General features: G+C 50.2%; 1 non-coding gene across 1 annotated transcript; it reads left to right on the top strand.

Annotated features, from left to right (window-relative positions):
* Positions 1-630: 630 nt before the first annotated feature.
* trnat-ugu (transfer RNA threonine (anticodon UGU)) lies at positions 631-703 on the top strand. The gene has a single exon. It is a non-coding gene; the product is annotated as a tRNA-Thr (tRNA).
* Positions 704-19,113: the final 18,410 nt, after the last annotated feature.

The raw sequence follows: 19,113 nt of genomic DNA on the forward strand, positions 1-19,113 counted from the left end.
CTGCCTCATTCTTCAAACGCACAGCACTGTTCAATTCAATTCAATTCAAATCGCTTTATTGGCATGATGACAAGGTACATCTTATGTTGCCAAAGCATCGAAAAACATTCATGGTTGAACACATAAACACTGATCTATCCATACAGTGTAGAAACAGATATATCCCTGAGTGTATAAATATACATTCATATATAATTTGTACATACTCTTTTCTTATATTTAGTGGTTGTCCCTCTGTTTATGGCAAGCTGTAACATAGTGTGCCGCTAAGGTTACACAATTTCTCTCTTCCCCTAATAGGTATGGGAGTTTTTGGTCATCATTCAAATTTCTGAATTCCGGGCATATTTTTGTGAATTTTGGGTAGAAATTCTCCCTTATGCTCTGATATTTTCTACAAGCTGTGAGGAAGTGCATCTCTGTCTCCACCACACCCTGACTGCAATGAGAACATATCCTGTCCTCTCTTGGTAGCCGGGTCTGCCTGTGTCTACCTTTTTCGATCGCCAGGTTATGTTCACTAAGTCTGTACATTGTCAAGGTTTTTCTCAGTTTGCTATCCTTTACCATGGTCAGGTAATCAGCCATGTTGTGTTGCACTAACGGGAATGAGAGCAATCCTGTATCAGTGGCTCCATAGCTCAGGGGTTAGAGCACTGGTCTTGTAAACCAGGGGTCGTGAGTTCAAATCTCACTGGGGCCTGTGCAAAGATAGTTTTTGTTTCTGAACTCGCCATTAATCCACCACATGTTTTCTTTTAAGTATGAAACATTTCAGAGACCATCCCAAGAACAGGCTCTCACTCCCCTCCCCCTCTCCTTCCATTCAAATCCCCTGTTCTCCCCTTCACTCTCTCACTACACATTTCTCTCACCTTCTTCACCTCCTCTCTCTACCATTCCCCCTCCCACTCTGTCCTTTCCTCTTGGGGAGACAAGAAGGCGGATGGGGAGAGGGAGAGTAAAGGGAAGGAGAGAGACTGTGGGTGAAGTGCAGAGAAGGCCAGAGATAGAGAGAGGGGAAGGAGAGAGAGTGTGGGGAAAGGGATAGAGAGAGGGGAAGGGGAGAGAGTGTGGGGAAAGGGATAGAGAGATGGGAAGGGGAGAGAGTGTGGGGAAAGGGATAGAGAGAGGGGAAGGGTAGAGAATGTGGGGAAAGGGATAGAGAGAGGGGAAGGAGAGAGAGTGTGGGGAAAGGGATAGAGAGAAGGAAGGAGAGAGAGTGTGAGGAAAGAGATAGATAGAGGGGAAGGAGAGAGAGTGTGGGAAAGGGATAGAGAGAGAGTGTGGGGAAAGGGATAGAGAGAGGGGAAGGAGAGAGAGTGTGGGGAAAGGGATAGAGAGAGGGGAAGGGGAGAGAGTGTGGGGAAAGAGATAGAGAGAGGGGAAGGAGAGAGAGTGTGGGGAAAGGGATAGAGAGAGGGGAAGGAGAGAGATTGTGGGGAAAGGGATAGAGAGAGGGGAAGGGGAGAGAATGAGGGGAAAGGGATAGAGAGAGGGGAAGGGGAGAGAATGAGGGGAAAGGGATAGAGAGAGGGGAAGGGGAGAGAGTGTGGGGAAAGGGATAGAGAGAGGGGAAGGAGAGAGAGTGTGGGGAAAGGGATAGAGAGAGGGGAAGGAGAGAGAGTGTGGGGAAAGGGATAGAGAGAGAGGAAGGAGAGAGAGTGTGGGGAAAGAGATAGAGAGAGGGGAAGGAGAGAGAGTGTGGGGAAAGGGATAGAGAGAGAGGAAGGGGAGAGAGTGTGGGGAAAGGGATAGAGAGAGGGGAAAGAGAGAGAGTGTGGGGAAAGGGATAGAGAGAGGGGAAGGAGAGAGAGTGTGGGGAAAGAGATAGAGAGAGGGAAAGGAGAGAGAGTGTGGGGGAAAGGGATAGAGAGAGGGGAAGGAGAGAGAGTGTGGGGAAAGGGATAGAGAGGGGAAGGAGAGAGAGTGTGGGGAAAGGGATAGAGAGAGGGGAAGGAGAGTGAGTGTGTGGAAAGGGATAGAGAGGGGAAGGAGAGATAATGTGGGAAAAGAGATAGAGAGAGGGGAAGGAGAGAGAGTGTGGGGGAAAGGGATAGAGAGAGGGGAAGGAGAGAGTGTGTGGGGAAAGGGATAGAGAGAGAGGAAGGAGAGAGAGTGTGTGGAAAGGGATAGAGAGAGGGGAAGGGGAGAGAGTGTGGGGAGAGGGGAAGGGGAGAGAGTGTGGGGAAAGGGATAGAGAGAGGGGAAGGAGTGAGAGTGTGGGGAAGGGATAGAGAGGGGAAGGAGAGAGAGTGTGGGGAAGGGATAGAGTGAGGGGAAGGAGAGAGAGTGTGGGGAAAGGGATAGAGAGAGGGGAAGGGGAGAGAGTGTGGGGAAATGGATAGAGAGAGGGGAAGGGGAGAGACTGTGGGGAAAGGGATTGAGTGAGGGGAAGGGGAGAGAGTGTGGGGAAAGGGATAGAGAGAGGGGAAGGAGAGAGAGTGTGGGGAAAGGGATAGAGAGAGGGGAAGGAGAGAGAGTGTGGGGAAAGGGACAGAGAGAGGGGAAGGAGAGAGAGTGTGGGGAAAGAGATAGAGAGAGGGGAAGGAGAGAGAGTGTGGGGAAAGGGATAGAGAGAGGGGAAGGGGAGAGAGTGTGGGGAAAGGGATAGAGAGAGGGGAAAGAGAGAGAGTGTGGGGAAAGGGATAGAGAGAGGGGAAGGAGAGAGAGTGTGGGGAAAGGGAAAGAGAGGGGAAGGAGAGAGAATTGTGGGGAAAGAGATAGAAAGAGGGGAAGGAGAGAGAGTGTGGGGAAAGGGATAGAGAGAGGGGAAGGAGAGAGAGTGTGGGGAAAGGGATAGAGAGAGGGGAAGGAGGGAGTGTGGGGAAAGGGATAGAGAGAGGGGAAGGGGAGAGAGTGTGGGGAAAGGGATAGAGAGAGGGGAAGGAGAGAGTGTGTGGGGAAAGGGATAGAGAGGGGAAGGAGGAGAGTGTGGTGGGGAATGGGATAGAGAGGGGGAAGGAGAGAGAGTGTGGGGAAAGGGATAGAGAGAGGGGAAGGGGAGAGTGTGGGGAAATGGATAGAGAGAGGGGAAGGTGAGAGAGTGTGGGGAAAGGGATAGAGAGAGGGGAAGGAGAGAGAGTGTGGGGAAAGGGAAGGAGAGAGACTGTGGGGAAAGGGGAGACAGGGAAGGAGATGGAGAGATGGAGGAGAGAGGCGGAATGGGAGAGAAAGAGGGAAGCAAAGAGGAGAGAGGGAGAGAGAAAGAGAGAGGAGGTAGCGAAAGTGAGAGAGAGAAAGAGAAATAGAGAGAGGGAAAGTGTGTGAGAGAGAAAGAGAGAGATAGAAAGGGAGTGACAGAAAGATAGAGAGAGAGTGGTAGAGACACAAAGAGGGAGAAATATAGAAAGAAGGAGGCAGAGAGACTGAGAGAGAGATAGAGTGTAACTGAGATGCCTTGGGACGTTTTAGTACGTTAAAGTTGCTCTATTGTTGTTGAGAGGTGACTATTGAAGAGCCTGAGGCAGGTATCGGGGGTGAGACACAATCTGAGTGGTGAACTGCGCCCTGCCTCATTCTTCAAACACACAGCACTAACTGGAATGAGAAGCAATTCAGTGCAGGTGGCTCCATAGCTCAGGGGTTCGAGCAGTTGTCTTATTTAAACCAGGGGTCGTGAGTTCAAATCTCACTGGTGCCTCTGCAAATTTGTTAATTCACAGCATGTTTACTTTTAAGTGTGAAACAGCTCCGAGACCAACACGAGAACAGGCTCTCTCTCCCTTCCCAATCTCCATCTCTCTCCCTCCTTCCAGTTCAATTCCCCTGTACTTCCCTCTTTGCCTGCCTCGCTCTCACCACATCTCTCCACTTTCCTCTCTCACTCTGTCCTTTCCTCTTGGGGAGAGTAGAAGGAGGAGGATGGGGAGAGAAGAGGTGAAGGGAAAGAGATAGAGAGAGGGGAAGTGGACAGCTGGAAGGATGGAGGCAGAAAGCGGTAAGACAGCGTGAGGAGAGAAGAGAAAAGAAGAGGGAGGAGAACGAGGGGAAAGGGAGAGAGAGGTGGGAGTTGGAGAGGGTGGATGCCGAGTAGCGGCAAGGTGAGATAGAGCGGGGAGAAGGAGGCAGATGGAGGAGGGGGAAATGAGAGAGGGGAAACAGGGGAGACAAAGTGGGAAGAGAGAGAAGGGGAGGGAAGGAGATAGAGGCAAGAGGGAGTGACAGAGTTAGAAGGGAAGGGGTGAGAGGGAAGGAGATAGAGAGAGGGGAAGTGTAGGGGTTCGCAAAATTCCCTATTTTCCTTGAAGATCGGGAAATATTGGTCCACATCGTGGTTGAAGAATTATGTGTTTTGAATTGCCTCTGGGTTGGATCAATGTTTTTGAAGCATACTCAGAGCCACGAAAGACTGCTCTGAGATGGGCAGCACGTGGACAACACCGGAATCGAGGAGTTCTGTGGAAATATTCGCACACATTAAGACAGTACATTTGATTTGAATTTGTGCCCTTGAGCCTGGTCAATCACAAAAAGGTTTTAAAATGGCCGTCAGAAAGCATTGGCCAAGAACAGTGCGGCTTGGAAAAGCAGCTTGGACAGCTTGTAATGTGTCTGTGTGAAAGACCTGTCAATCAAACCAGGGAGTTTCCCTTTTGTGGAGAGGCAAGGTTTGTTTATACGAAGCTGCAGGATGTTTATTTACTTAAGGGATTAGCCCACTTGAACCGAAACCGCAGAACAATTGGCTTCTATTTACACAGAAAATCCAAACCCATTCAAAGCACTTACACACAATAGATACATCTAAACTCAGGAAAAGGACTTTTGATATGCAACAGTTTAGGAATGAATGGGTTTTTGAATCACCAATTCTAAACAATAAGGCAGTTGGATTCCCTTTTGTTTTAGCCCAGGTGAACTCCGGATGTGGGCGGGTACACTTTGGCCCCAGAGTGCAGACACATTAAATCGCTCACTTTGAATCAGCCAGTCATGGCTTTCGTTTGTGTTTTGGAACTTTTGGGCGCGAATTTTGCACACAGACCTTTTCAGCGCCAAACAGGAGTTGGCAGGATATAAAAGATAGCTCCTGAGAAGCTATCTCTCTCTCTTACTTCGCTGGACCACAGGTGAGCAGGGTTTTTGACTCCTCAGCAAGGCCACCTAGTCAGGAGTTAGGGGGGGGGTGATTTAGGGGAAATTGCTAAGATTGTTTAATCAACATTGTAGCCATCAATCCCTCGTTTTTGCTGTCTGCCTTCCCCCATTTAAGCAATGTTACTGTAATTACTGTGTTCATGTGGTATAGTTTAAATTTGATTACAGTTTCTTTAGTTTAATAAAGTTTGACTTTCTCACACCCAGACCAGTTGTCTGCTTTTAATATATCATTAATTATAAGTCCTTCAGTCAGAACTGGAAGGTGGGGTAGCGATTCAAAACCGCTGTTTGAATTGGTTTAAGGGTAGCAGGCAAAGGCTTCTGACCAGGTAAATTACCGTAAACCAGGTAAAAGGTTGGAATTGGTCAGGGTGCGGGCAAAGCTGCCTGACCAGGCAAATTACCGTAAACCAGTTAAAAGATGCCCCCCTACAGAAGGAGAGAGGTGGAAGGGGGCAAGAGACAGATTGAGAAGGGGAGAGAGCGGGAAAGTGGAGAGTGTGAGAGAATAGATGAGAGAAGGGCGGATGGAGGAAGAGCAATGAGACTGAGGAAGGGCGAAGGGGAGAGAGAGTAAAAGTAACAGAGAGGGAGAGAGAAAGAGAGAGAAAGTGAGAGCGCCACAGAGAAAAAGAGAAAGAGCTAGAAAGGGACAGAGAGCGACAGAAAGATAGAGAGAGAGTTGTAGAGACACAAAGAGGGAGAAATATAGAAAGAAGGAGGTAGAGAGACTGAGAGAGAGAGAGAGTGTAACTGAGTTGCCTTGGGATGTTTTAGTACGTGAAACTTGCTCTATTGTTGTTGAGAGGTGATTATTGAAGAGCTTGAGGCAGGTATCGGGGGATGAGACACAATCTGAGTGGTGAACTGCGCCCTGCCTCATTCTTCAAACGCACAGCACTAACTGGAATGAGAAACGCTCCAGTGCAGGTGGCTCCATAGTTCAGGGGCTAAAGCACTGGTCTTGTTAAACCAGGGGTTGTGAGTTCAAATCTCACTGGGGCTTCTGCAAATTTGTTAATTCACAGCATGTTTACTTTTAAGTATGAAAAAGCTCTGAGGCTAACACAAGAACAGGCTCTCTCGCCCTTCCCAATCTCCACCTCTCCCTCTCCTTCCGTTCAATTCCCCCTCTTTGCGTCTCTCATTCACCTCCTCTCTCTACACTTTCCCCTCTCTCTCACCGCTTCCCTTTCCTCTCTCTTTCCCCCTCTCACTCTGTCTTTTCCTCTTGGGGAGAGTAGAAGGAGGATGGGGAGAGAAGAGGCGAAAGGGAGAGAGTGTGTCGGGGAGAGAGAAAAGGGAAGGAGATAAAGAGGGGAAATGGGAGGCGGGAAGCGGTAAGACAGCGTGAAAAGAGGAGAGAGGGAGAGAAGAGAACGAGGGGAAAGGGAGAGAGAGAGGCGGATGGAGGAAGTGGGAGTTGGAGAGGGGGGATGCTGAGAGCGGGAAGGTGAGATTAGAGCGAGGGGAAGGGAAGGGGAGAGAGAGGCAGGTGGAGGAGGGGAAAATGAGAGAGGGGAAACAGGAGAGACGAAGGGAGGGAAGAGGGAGTGACAGAGTTAGAAGGGGGGAGGGAAGGAGAGAGGTGGAAGGGAGGGAGAGAGTGGGAAAGTGCGAGAGAATAGATGAGAGAACGGTGGATGGAGGAAGAGCAATGAGACTGAGGAAGGGTGAAGGGGAGAGAGAGAGTGAAATAGAGAGAAAGTGAGAGAGTGACAGAGAAAAAGAGAAAGAGGTAGAAAGGGAGTGACAGAAAGATAGAGAGAGAGTGGTAGAGACACAAAGAGGGAGAAATATAGAAGAAAGGAGGCAGAGAGGGATAGAGTGTAACTGAGTTGCCTTGGGATGTTTTAGTACGTGAAAGTTGCTCTATTGTTGTTGAGAGGTGACTATTGAAGAGCCTGAGGCAGGTATCGTGGGATGAGACACAATCTGAGTGGTGAACTGTGCCCTGCCTCATTCTTCAAACGCACAGCACTAACTGGAAAGAAAAGCAACCCCATGCATGTGGCTCCATAGCTCAGGGGTTAGAGCACTGGTCTTATAAATCAGTGGTCGTGAATACACATCACACTGGTGCCTATGCAAATTTGTTAATTCACAGTGTGGCAAAGCCACTGAGAAACTCCAAACAACTGTACATAATTCACTTTAGTGACGTGTTAACTACAGACTGAATCTGTACCATTGTATATATTGTTTGCATGTACAGAACATGGTCCTTTTGAGAGCGCAAGCAAACATTATGATGTCATACTGCTAATCATGTGATCACCCAAAGGTGGGAAAAATGTGATGACATCATGATGCCATCCACAGGACCGCCCTGGTAGTCCTCGTGGTGCTTCAGACCTGTATTCATAGTTCTCTTGCATCAACCTGTTTAAAATCATTAGTTTGACATTAAAAACCTTTTTGATTGATTGCCTGCATTGGACTCAATCTCTAGATAGGAATTTGGCCATTCCTACATTGGTGACCATGACTTTTGTGAACGGATTTCACGAAAGGAACACAGCATGGAGGCAAACGCCATTTTGTTGAAGCACCGCAGTTCTGGGAGCAACAAGCGACCTCGTGGTTCATCCAAGTTGAAGCCCAGTTCACCCTGAGAGGCATCGTTGCGATCAGACCCGATACTTATACGTGGTCCCCACTCTCGATGACTCTGCTGCCTCGTGGATCATCAGTCTTCTCGAGAATCCACCTACTGACCGCAAGTATGAGACCCTCAAGGCGCGGTTGCTACAGGTTTTCGGGCTCACGAAATCGGAGCACGCCCGGCGTCTGCTCGCTATGCCCGGGATCGGGGACTCCAAACCTTCCGAGCTGATGAGACAGATGCTCACACTCCTCGGCTCCGAACCGCAATGCTTTCTCTTCAGAGAGTTATTCCTCAGCCAATTATTGGAGCAGGTGCAAGCGGCCTTGGTGAGATCCGAGGTCGAAGACTGCGCAATGCTCGCTGCTGAAGCAGACAAAATATTCGCAGTTACGCAACAGCACTGCACTGCCACAAGGCGCCCATCCCCACAGCCGCCGCCCCAGTTCCTCAGCCCGCGGGGCTGTGCTTCTACCACGCGCGGTTTGCTGCGAAGACGAGATGTTGCCGCCCTCCCTGCAGCTTCTCTCAAAAAAAAACAACAACTCCGTCCAATGAAGAACGGGTCTAACGGGCGCCCCGCGGCCGCGATGGCAATCGGCAATGCAGGCAAGCTGCTCTTCTTCACAGATGCCATCTCCGGTCGTCGGTTCCTGTGTGACACCGAGGCACAGTGCAGCATTCTACCCGCGTCAGCTCTTGATGTACAGGCTGGGAAGCACGGCCTCCCCCTCGAAGCGATTAATGGCGGTGCTATTCAGACCTTCGGTAGACAGTGGGTCCAGGTGTGTTTCGGCAGCCAATGGTTTTTCTGGGAATTCGCTCCGGCCAAGGTTTCGCAAGCCATTCTCGGTGCAGATTTCCTGTGCGCCAACGGCCTCCTGGTCGATGTGAGGAACCGGCGGCTGATCAACGCGGCCACGTTTCACTCTATCCCTTGCCACCGTAGCAACACCATGTCACGCACCGTCTCCTGTGCTTTCCCGACTCCGGATGAGTTCGCTCACCTGCTGGGCGAATTTCCAGACCTGACCAGGCCCACGGTCTCCTCCACGGCCATGAAACATGGTGTGGAACACCACATCAGCACCACCGGCACCCCGGTCCACGCGCGGGCCCGACGCCTCGAACCTGGCAAGCTAGCAGTCGCGAAGGCGGAGTTCGCAACGATGGAGCATTTAGGGATTATTCGCATGTCGAATAGTCCCTGGTCTTTGCCTCTTCACATCGTACTGAAACATGGCGGTGGATGGCAGCCCTGCAGCGACTATTGGTGCCTAAACGATGCCACCACTCCTGATCGATACCCGATCCCCCACATCCAAGATTTCTCTGCCCATTTGGCTGGAAACACCGTTTTTCCCAAGGTTGACCTTGTCCGGGGCTACCACCAGGTCCCGGTGCACCCGCAAGACGTCCAGAAGTCCGCAGTCATCACTCCTTTCGCTCTCTTTGAATTTTTAAGGATGCCGTTTGGGTTGAAGAACGCCGCCCAGGCATTCCAGCGCCCATGGACTCCATGCTGCGGGACCTCAAGTTCCTCTTCGTCTACTTAGACGACATTCTCATTGCCAGTCCAAATAAGGAGGAACACATCTCTCACCTCCGCATCCTCTTTCGACGCCTCAGCCAACATGGCCTGATTATCAACCCAGCCAAGTGTCAGTTTGGTCTGCAACAAATCGATTTCCTGGGACATCGCATTACCTCAGAGGGAGCGGTTCCTTTGCAAGCAAAGTTAGAGGCGGTGACCTCCTTTCCACGCCCGCAGAACACAAAGGCCCTACAGGAATTCCTCGGCATGGTAAACTTTTACCACCGTTTCGTGCCTAAGGCAGCACTATTCATGCAGCCCCTGTATGAGGCCCTCAAGGGCAAGCCTGGCAAGGATCTGGTAAGCTGGACGGTTGACATGGACCGGGCATTCATCAACACCAAGCATGCATTAGCCAACGTGACCATGTTGGCACACCGGCTACCAGGAGCCACCATCGCCCTCACCACCGACGCATCAGATTACACAATCGGCACCATTCAGGAGCAGTGGGTGAACGGGACGTGGCAGCCGTTGGCATTCTTCAGCTGTCAACTGTGGCGTAATGAGCGGGCGTACAGTACTTTCGACAGGGAGCTACTTGCTCTTTTTCTGGCCATCCGCCATTTCCGGTTCTTGTTGGAAGGACGTCCTTTCACAGCCTTCGTCGACCACAAGCCACTGACGTTTGCCATGGCCAAGACCGCCGAACCGTGGTCATCTCGACAACAACGTCAGCTGACATGCATCTCTGAATTTACCACAGACATTCAGCACGTGGCCGGTAAAGACAACCTGGTGGCAGATTGCCTCTCCCGCGCGACCGTGCATGCGGTCCAGCTGGGCATCGACTACGTCCTCATGGCAGCAGACCAAGTCTCAGACCCAGAAGTGCAGGCTTACCGCACCAACACCACTTGCCTCCAGTTGGCCGACGTCAGGTTCCATTCAGCTGGTACCACGTTGCTGTGTGACGTCTCTGTTCGGGACCCTCGCCCTATTGTGCCGGTCGCCTGGCGCCGCAAGGTGTTTGACGCCGTACATGGGTTGTCACACCCGGGAATGAAGGCGTCTCAGTAGCTAATGTCTTCTAAGTTCGTTTGGCGGGGCATGCATAAAGATGTCCGCGACTGGGCTAACACCTGCGTGGTATTCCAAAAGGCCAAGGTTCAGCGCCACATCAAGGCTTCATTGGCCACCTTTGCAGTTCCTGAGTGACGGTTTGACCACGTCAATGTGGACCTGGTAGGACCACTTCCACCTTCCCATGGTTTGACGCACATCCTGACCATAGTAGATCGCACCACCAGATGGCCAGAGGCGGTTCCCCTGTCACCTACTACTTCGGTGGGCGTGGCCTTCATGGGTCACCCGTTTTGGAGTGCCTGCTGACATCTCTTCGGACTGAGGCTCACAGTTTTCCTCTGAGCTCTGGAATGCGGTGGCTCAAGGACTCGGTGTCAAGTTACACCGCACCACAGCCTACCACCCACAAGTGAACGGTCTGTGCGAACGTTTTCACAGATCGCTTAAGGCCGCACTGAGGGCCAACCTCCAAGACGCTGGATGGGCAGACAAGCTACCATGGGTCATGTTGGGCCTTCACACAGCCCCCAAAGAATGTCTTCACGCTTCCGTGGCAGAGCTCGTTTATGGTCAGCCGCTGCGAGTGCCAGGGGATTTCCTGTCAACACCAACGGAGCCATGGTCCGCCTCACGCCAGCTTATCAGCCACCAGGAAGCAGCCAGATGTTTCGCGTCGGTTCCCACATCGCATCACGGGGTTCAGGGCTCTCACGTTCCAGTGGAGCTGAAACAAGCTGATTACGTGTTCATCTGCCATGATGCTCACCGGGATCCGCTCAAGGCCCCATACACTGGTCCTTTCCGTTTGTTAGAGGCAGGAGACAAAACCTTCAAGGTGGATGTCGGTGGTAAACTGGACCACATTTCGGTTGACCGTTTGAAGCCGGCACACCTGGACCTTGACCATCCCATCGAGACCGCACAGCCACCGAGACGGGGTCGGCCGCCCACTGTCGTCGCGCCAGAGCAAGTACAACCACTTGGCAGACTGCCCGCCATCCAACAGCTTCTGTTTCGGGAATACAGGAGTCGTTCTGACAGGCTTGTCAGACCCCCTAACCGTTTGACTTTTTCCATTAAAGACAATTCTGGGGGGGCACATGTGGCAGAGCCACTGAGGGACTCTCAACAACTGTACATAATTCCCTTTAATGATGTGTTAACTACAAACTGAATCTGTACCATTGTATATACTGTTTGCATGTACAGGGCGCGGTCCCTGTAAGAGCGCAAGCAAACGCCAAAATGTCATACCGCTAATCACGTGATCACCCAAATGTGGGAAAAAGTGATGATGTCATGACGCCATCCACAGGACCGCCCAGGCAGTCCTCGTGGAGCTTCTGACCTGTTAAGACCTGTATTCATAGTTCTCTTGCATCAATCTGCTAAACTCGTTAGTTTGAAATGAAAAACCTTTTTGATTGATTGCCTGCGTCGGACTCAATCTCTGGATAGGAATTTGACCATTCCTACAACAGCATGTTTTCTTTTAAGTACGAAACAGCTCCGAGACCAACATGAGAACAGGCTCTCTCGCCCTTCCCAATCTCCATCTCTCCCTCTCCTTCCATTCAATTCCCCTGTGCTCCCCCTCTTTGCCTGTCTCTCTCTTCCTTACCCCTCTCTCTACCTATCTTCCCTCTCTCTCCCTCCGCCTCTCTCTCACTTTCCCCACCTCCCATTCACCTCCTCTCTCTACACTTTCCCCTCTCTCTCACCACTTCCCTTCCTCCTACTCTCTCCCCTTTCCTCTCTCTTTCCCCCTCTCACTCTGTCCTTTCCACTTGGGGAGAGTAGAAGGAGGAAAGGGAGAGGAGGATGGGGAGAGAAGAGGCGAAAGGGAGAGAGAGTGTGTAGGGGAGAGAGAAAAGGGAAGGAAATAGAGAGAGGGGAAGTGGAGAGCTGGAAGGAGAGAGGTGGGAAGCGGAGAGACAGCGTGAAAAGAGGAGAGAGGGATAGAAGAGAAAGTAGAGGGAGGGAGAACGAGGGGAAAGGGAGAGAGAGGCGGTTGGACGAAGGGGGGAAGCTGAGAGTGGGAAGGCGAGATAGAGCGAGGGGAAGGGGAGAGAGAGGCAGATGGAGGTAGGGGGAGTTGGAGAGGGGGGATGCCGAGAGCGGGAAGGGGAGAGAGAGGCAGATGGAGGAGGGGGAAATGAGAGAGGGGAAACAGGGGAGGCAAAGTGGGAAGGGAGAGAAGAGAGAAGGGGAGGGAAGGAGATCGAGGGAAGAGGGAGTGAGAGAGAGTGACAGAAAGATAGAGAGAGAGTGGTAGAGACACAAAGAGGGTGAAATATAGAAAGAAGGAGGCAGAGAGACTGAGAGAGAGATAGAGTGTAACTGAGTTGCCTTGGGACGTTTTAGTACGTGAAAGTTGCTTTATTGTTGTTGAGAGGTGACTATTGAAGAGCCTGAGGCAGGTATCGGGGGATGAGACACAATCTGAGTTGTGAACTGCACCCTGCCTCATTCTTCAAACACACAGCACTAACTGGAATGAGAAACAAACCAGTGCAAGTGGCTCCATAGCTCAGGAGTTAGAGCACTGGTCTTGTGTAAACCCGGAGTCGTGAATTCAAATCTCACTGGTGCCTGTTCAAATTTGTTAATTCACAACATGTTTACTTTTAAGTATGAAACAGCTCCGAAACCAACATGAGAACAGGCTCTCTCGCCCTTCCCAATCTCCACCTCTCTCTCACCTTCCATTCAATTCTCCTGTACTCCCCCTCTTTGCCTGTCTCTCTCTTCCTTACCCCTCTCTCTGCACAGCCCCCTCGCTATTTAACCCTAATAAGAACATAAGGAGCAGGAGTAGGCCATACGTCCCCTCGGGCCTGCTCCGCCATTCAATAGGATCATGGCTGATCCGAACCTAGACTCACGTCCACTTCCCTGCCCAGTCCCCGTAACCCCTAATTCCCTTATCTGCTAGGAAACTGTCTATCTCCGTTTTAAATTTATTTAATGTCGCAGCTTCCACAGCTCTCTGGGGTAGCAAATTCCATAGATTTACTACCCTCTGAGTGAAGAAGTTTCTCCTCATCTCAGTGCTAAAAGGGCAGCCCCTTATTCTAAGATGATGCCTTCTAGTCTCACCCATCAGTGGAAACATCCTCACCGCATCCACCCGATCAAGCCCCCTCACAATTTATATGTTACGATAAGATCGTCTCTCATTCTTCTGAATTCTAATGAGTAGAGGCCCAACCTACTCAACCTTTCCTCATTAGGCAAGCCCTTCATCTCTGGAATCAACCAAGTGAACCTTCTCGGAACTGCCTCGAGAGCAAGTATATCTTTTCTTAAATATGGAAACCAAAACTGTACGCAGTATTCCAGGTGTGGCCTCACCAGTACCCTTTATAACTGTTGTGTATGTAATATGTGTGCTACTTTGAACCTATGGACAGGACTGCACTACTTGTTGGGCGTAGTGATACGCAGTACCACTCCTGGCCATAGGGGTATAAATAGTACTGTCGGTACTGATCCCCCTCAGTTCCCGCCTGTGGGCATGAAGTAAAGACCTATGTATAGTCCCTACCTCCGACCAGTAAAGACCTGTTTGAGTTATACGTTTAAGTCTTTGTGTTAATTGTTCAATACAATACACATACTTAACACTGGCGACGAGTCGGTTCGAACCCTGTGGCAGTTATTCCACAGCGGCTTCGTCCAAAGACAGGACGTTGAAGAGAGGTTCCAATCCTCAACGCCCCACTGAAAACTGAAGGGCAGCAGAAATCCTGACAGCTTCCAGCGACTGGAAGCGACAGGCATTAGGACCCTGAAGCCTCCATAACCTCGTGGGTAAGCCAGAGCCCGGGAGGGCGCGAGCGGGTAAGCCAGAGCCCAGGAGGGAGCGAGCAAGAGCTGCCGAGCGGGTGAGCCAGAGGCCGGGAGCCGCTTCAAGCGGGAGGCGCTTAGCGGGCCAGCAATCGCACCGGTGATAAGGGCTGAGAACCGTTTCGGGCGGGCGGCGCACCAGCGATCGCACAGGAGATAAGAGCCGCAGTCGGGCTGAAAGTCAGCGACGAGAAGCGCGGGAAAACCGCCATTGAAGTGGGTGGGGAGAGCGAGAAGCGCGGGAAAGCCGCCATTTTTCGCGGGAAAACCGCTGGGGAAGAAGGCAGAAGCGGGAAAACCGCCATTTTGTGGGCGGAGGACGACGGCAAGAGCGGGAAGCCGCCATCTTGGATAACAGTAAAAAAAAAAATCTGAGAAATTGCAAATCTGATAAAGTACTACAATGCCTAAACACGGGAATATTAGCAACTTTGATAGTGACATCGAAGATTGGGCCATATATGTTGAACGAGTTAAAAATTATTGTAAGGCCAATAAAATTCGTGAGGCTGATAAAGCACTAACATTATTAAATTTAATGGGTGCGAAGACATACGGGCAATTGAAACACCTGTTATCACCAGATGAACCGGCGGATAAGACGTTCGATGAGATTGTTACTGTCCTGAAAGATCATCTAAACCCCACGCCGCTGATGCTAGTGGAACGATTTAAATTTTATGACAGAAGGCAGCTACAGCATGAAAGCAATGCTGATTATTTGCTGGAATTGCGTAAATTAGCGAAATATTGCCAGTTTGGAACGGGACTGACAGAGGCACTTCGAGACAAATTTGTGTGTGATTTATTTAAACAGGATACACAAAAGCGACTGCTCAAGGAGAATGAGCTGATGCTTGAGAAGGCGGTCACTATGGCAGCAGCACACAAAGCCGCAGCGAGAGGCACGGCAGTAATGCAGCTACGGTCACCGGAGCTCAGTGCACACAAATTGGGTGTGAGTTCTGGCAAATGTTATCGTTGTGGAAAGACAACGCATGATCAGAACCAGTGTTGGTTTAAAAACCAAGAATGTAGAACTTGTGGTAGGCTTGGACATATAGCTAGAGTATGCAGGTCAGGGAAGAAGACCAGCAACAAGAAGTCACCGCAAGGAAAATACGCAAAGGTACACAAGGTGACCGAACAGGAGTCTGATTCAGACGCTAGCAGTAATGAACTGGCTAGCTTAAGAGTACTCAACGCTGGTAAGGGTGCAGACCTCCAGACAATTTGGGTCACTCTTCAGATAGAAGGAGTCCAAGTAAAACTGGAATTGGACACTGGATCGGCATTGACGGTCATAAATAAGAAAGATTACGGAAAGTTATTCCAACATGTTCCCCTACAGGATACGGGGATTATATTGAAAACATACACGGGGCAAAGAGTGTACCCCATCGGGAAAATAGAGGTTGCGGTGGTCCACAAGGGCGAAGACAGTCAAATAATCGACTTATATGTGATATCTGAAGGAGGTTCTCCACTACTAGGACGGGAGTGGATTAGGAAAATGAATATGGACTGGCATTTCCTACAAACAATAACGAGTGAGAACTCGGTGAAGATAGTCGGCCCAGACTCTGGAACGGATGATGGTAAGCCCAACTCAGGTGCAAAAGACAAAGTTTCAGCACAGAATTCCACTGAGCAACAACAACATAGTTTAACTGTGGATTCTGAGTCTGGCAAGTCTACTGATGTGCCCATTTCTGAGGGACACCGGGCTCGAACTCAACTCCATTTCAAACTACAACAGCAATTAGAACAAATGCTTCGCCGTTGTGAGCAAGAGTTGAATGCAACGAAAGAGTTCTTTGATATAGAGTTGGAGAATCTGGAAAGACAACAGAAGCAGCTGATGGAGAAAATGGAGCAGGAGCGCACAAAACGTCTGATGTCAGAGGAGTTAACGGTCAGCCAACTCCTGCATATGCTGAAGGACAGGACTCTGAAATGGGTAAAACTTGAACACAAACTTCAATATTCAAAGGAAAGGGGTTCGGAGCTATCAAAGGTTATTGGAAGAGCTGAGGTGGCAACACAGACTGAGATTATTGCAACAGAGCAGCCCTTGGATGCCAACAGTACGCTGACTCACGTCAACGTAGAACAACAGACCGCTGAAACAGCTGCTCCGGTAGAGGGATTGAATAGTCCGATCAATCAATCTCCAAAAGAAGTTGAAGTAGTAAAATCTCAAATGAGGTCATTAGTAAACGACTTGCTGAAAGCCCAGAAAAAGCTGGATGAAGAGGTACGCATGAAGAAGTCTCTTCAGGAAAGATGTCTGGACTTGGAACAAAAGCTGGCTAACGCCCAGCTGGGTATGGAGGAAATAGAAGACCCTCTCGCTGGCCTAGATCAGGACGACACCGAATATTACTATGTCCTGTCCTGCCCAACTTGTAACTTCGACTCCCACCATACAGAAATCATGGAGGAGCACCGAAAGTCTACAGAACATCGGGAGAAGGTGGCTCTACTACGGAAAAAGGAGGGAGAGAAGGAGGAACTGCGCATGCAGCTGGCAGCTGACAGTGGAGCCCAGAGAGTCTCCAAGAAGCAGAAAAGGAAAAGTCAAAACAGAAGATGACCCATCTGAACCATTATTACCTCTACCAGATCACACACGTGGTCCCTCCGAACGGAGCCAATTCAGTTCGGAAGCTCAAACTGTTAAATCCATGGAAGGACTATTGAATGAGTCACTCCAGCAACGTGAACCGACTCCACCACAGAGATTGAATCTGTGAACTGTTTTCTGCAGAGACTGAATCTGTGATCTGTTTTGACATGAAGTTATCTATGTTATTCTGTTATGTAAACCTGAAGTTACATATGTATATATGTTATTACGTTATGTTAAATGGGGAGATGACTGTAAAGCTAGGAAGGGAGGAATGTTGTGTATGTAATATGTGTGCTACTTTGAACCTATGGACAGGACTGCACTACTTGTTGGGCGTAGTGATACGCAGTACCACTCCTGGCCAAAGGGGTATAAATAGTACTGTGGGTACTGATCCCCCTCAGTTCCCGCCTGTGGGCATGAAGTAAAGACCTATGTATAGTCCCTACCTCCAACCAGTAAAGACCTGTTTGAGTTATACGTTTAAGTCTTTGTGTTAATTGTTCAATACAATACACATACTTAACAGGGAAAGGGATAGAGAGAGGGGAAGGAGAGAGAGTGTGGGGAAAGAGATAGAGAGAGGGGAAGGAGAGAGAGTGTGGGGAAAGGGATAGAGAGAGGGGAAGGGGAGAGAGTGTGGGGAAAGGGATAGAGAGAGGTGAAGGAGAGAGAGTGTGGGGAAAGAGATAGAGAGAGGGGAAGGGGAGAGAGTGTGGGGAAAGGGATAGAGAGAGGGGAAGGGGAGAGAGTGTGGGGAAAGAGATAGAGAGAGGTGAAGGAGCGAGAGTGTGGGGAAAGGGATAGAGAGAGGGGAAGGAGAGAGAGTGTGGGGAAAGGGATAGAGAGAGGGGAAGGAGAGAGAGTGTGGGGAAAGGGATAGAGAGAGGGGAAGGGGAGAGAATGTGGGGAAAGAGATAGAGAGAGGGGAAGGAGAGAGAGTGTGGGGAAAGGGATAGAGAGAGGGGAAGGAGAGAGAGTGTGGGGAAAGGGATAGAGAGAGGGGAAGGAGAGATAGTGTGGGGAAAGGGATAGAGAGAGGGGAAGGAGAGAGAGTGTGGGGAAAGTGATAGAGAGAGGGGAAGGAGAGAGAGTGTGGGGAAAGTGATAGAGAGAGGGGAAGGAGAGAGTGTGGGGAAAGGGATAGAGAGAGGGGAAGGGGAGAGAGTGTGGGGAAAGGGATAGAGAGAGGGGAAGGAGAGAGAGTGTGGGGAAAGGGATAGAGAGGGGAAGGAGAGAGAGTGTGGGGAAAGGGATAGAGAGAGGGGAAGGAGAGAGAGTGTGGGGAAAGGGATAGAGAGAGGGGAAGGGGAGAGAATGTGAGGAAAGGGATAGAGAGAGGGGAAGGTGAGAGAGTGTGGGGAAAGGGATAGAGAGAGGGGAAGGAGAGAGAGTGTGGGGAAAGGGAGAGAGACTGTGGGGAAAGGGGAGACAGGGAAGGAGATAGAGAGATGGAAGGAGAGAGGCGGAATGGGAGAGAAAGAGGGAAGCAAAGTGGAGAGAGGGAGAGAGAAAGAGAGAGGAGGTAGCGAAAGTGAGAGAGAGAAAGAGAAATAGAGAGAGGGAAAGTGAGTGAGAGAGAAAGAGAGAGATAGAAAGGGAGTGACAGAAAGATAGAGAGAGAGTGGTAGAGACACAAAGAGGGAGAAATATAGAAAGAAGGAGGCAGAGAGACTGAGAGAGAGATAGAATGTAACTGAGTTGCCTTGGGACATTTTAGTACGTGAATGTTGCTCTATTGTTGTTGAGAGGTGACTATTGAAGAGACTGAGGCAGGTATTGGGGGATGAGACACAATCTGAGTGGTGAACTGCGCCCTGCCTCATTCTTCAAACACACAGCACTAACTGGAATGAGAAGCAATTCAATGCAGGTGGCTCCATAGCTCAGGGGTTAGAGCAGTAGTCTTATTTAAATCCTGGAGTCGTGAGTTCAAATCTCACTGGTGCGTCTGCAAATTTGTTAATTCACAGCATGTTTACTTTTAAGTATGAAACAGCTCCGAGACCAACACGAGAACAGGCTCTCTCTCCCTTCCCAATCTCCATCTCTCTCCCTCCTTCCGTTCAATTCCCCTGTACTCCCCTCTTTGCCTGCCTCTCTCTCACCACATCTCTCCCCTTTCCTCTCTCACTCTGTCCTTTCCTCTTGGGGAGAGTAGAAGGAGGAGGATGGGGAGGGAAGAGGTGAAGGGAAAGAGACAGAGAGAGGGGAAGTGGACAGCTGGAAGGAGGGAGGCAGAAAGCGGTAAGACAGCGTGAGGAGAGAAGAGAAAGAAGAGGGAGGGGAAAGGGAGAGAGAGGT

Source organism: Somniosus microcephalus, unplaced genomic scaffold (genome assembly GCF_052327205.1).
Source record: "Somniosus microcephalus isolate GS21.2 unplaced genomic scaffold, FLI_Smic_1.0 unresolved_chr2, whole genome shotgun sequence".
Taxonomy (NCBI): Eukaryota; Metazoa; Chordata; class Chondrichthyes; order Squaliformes; family Somniosidae; genus Somniosus; species Somniosus microcephalus.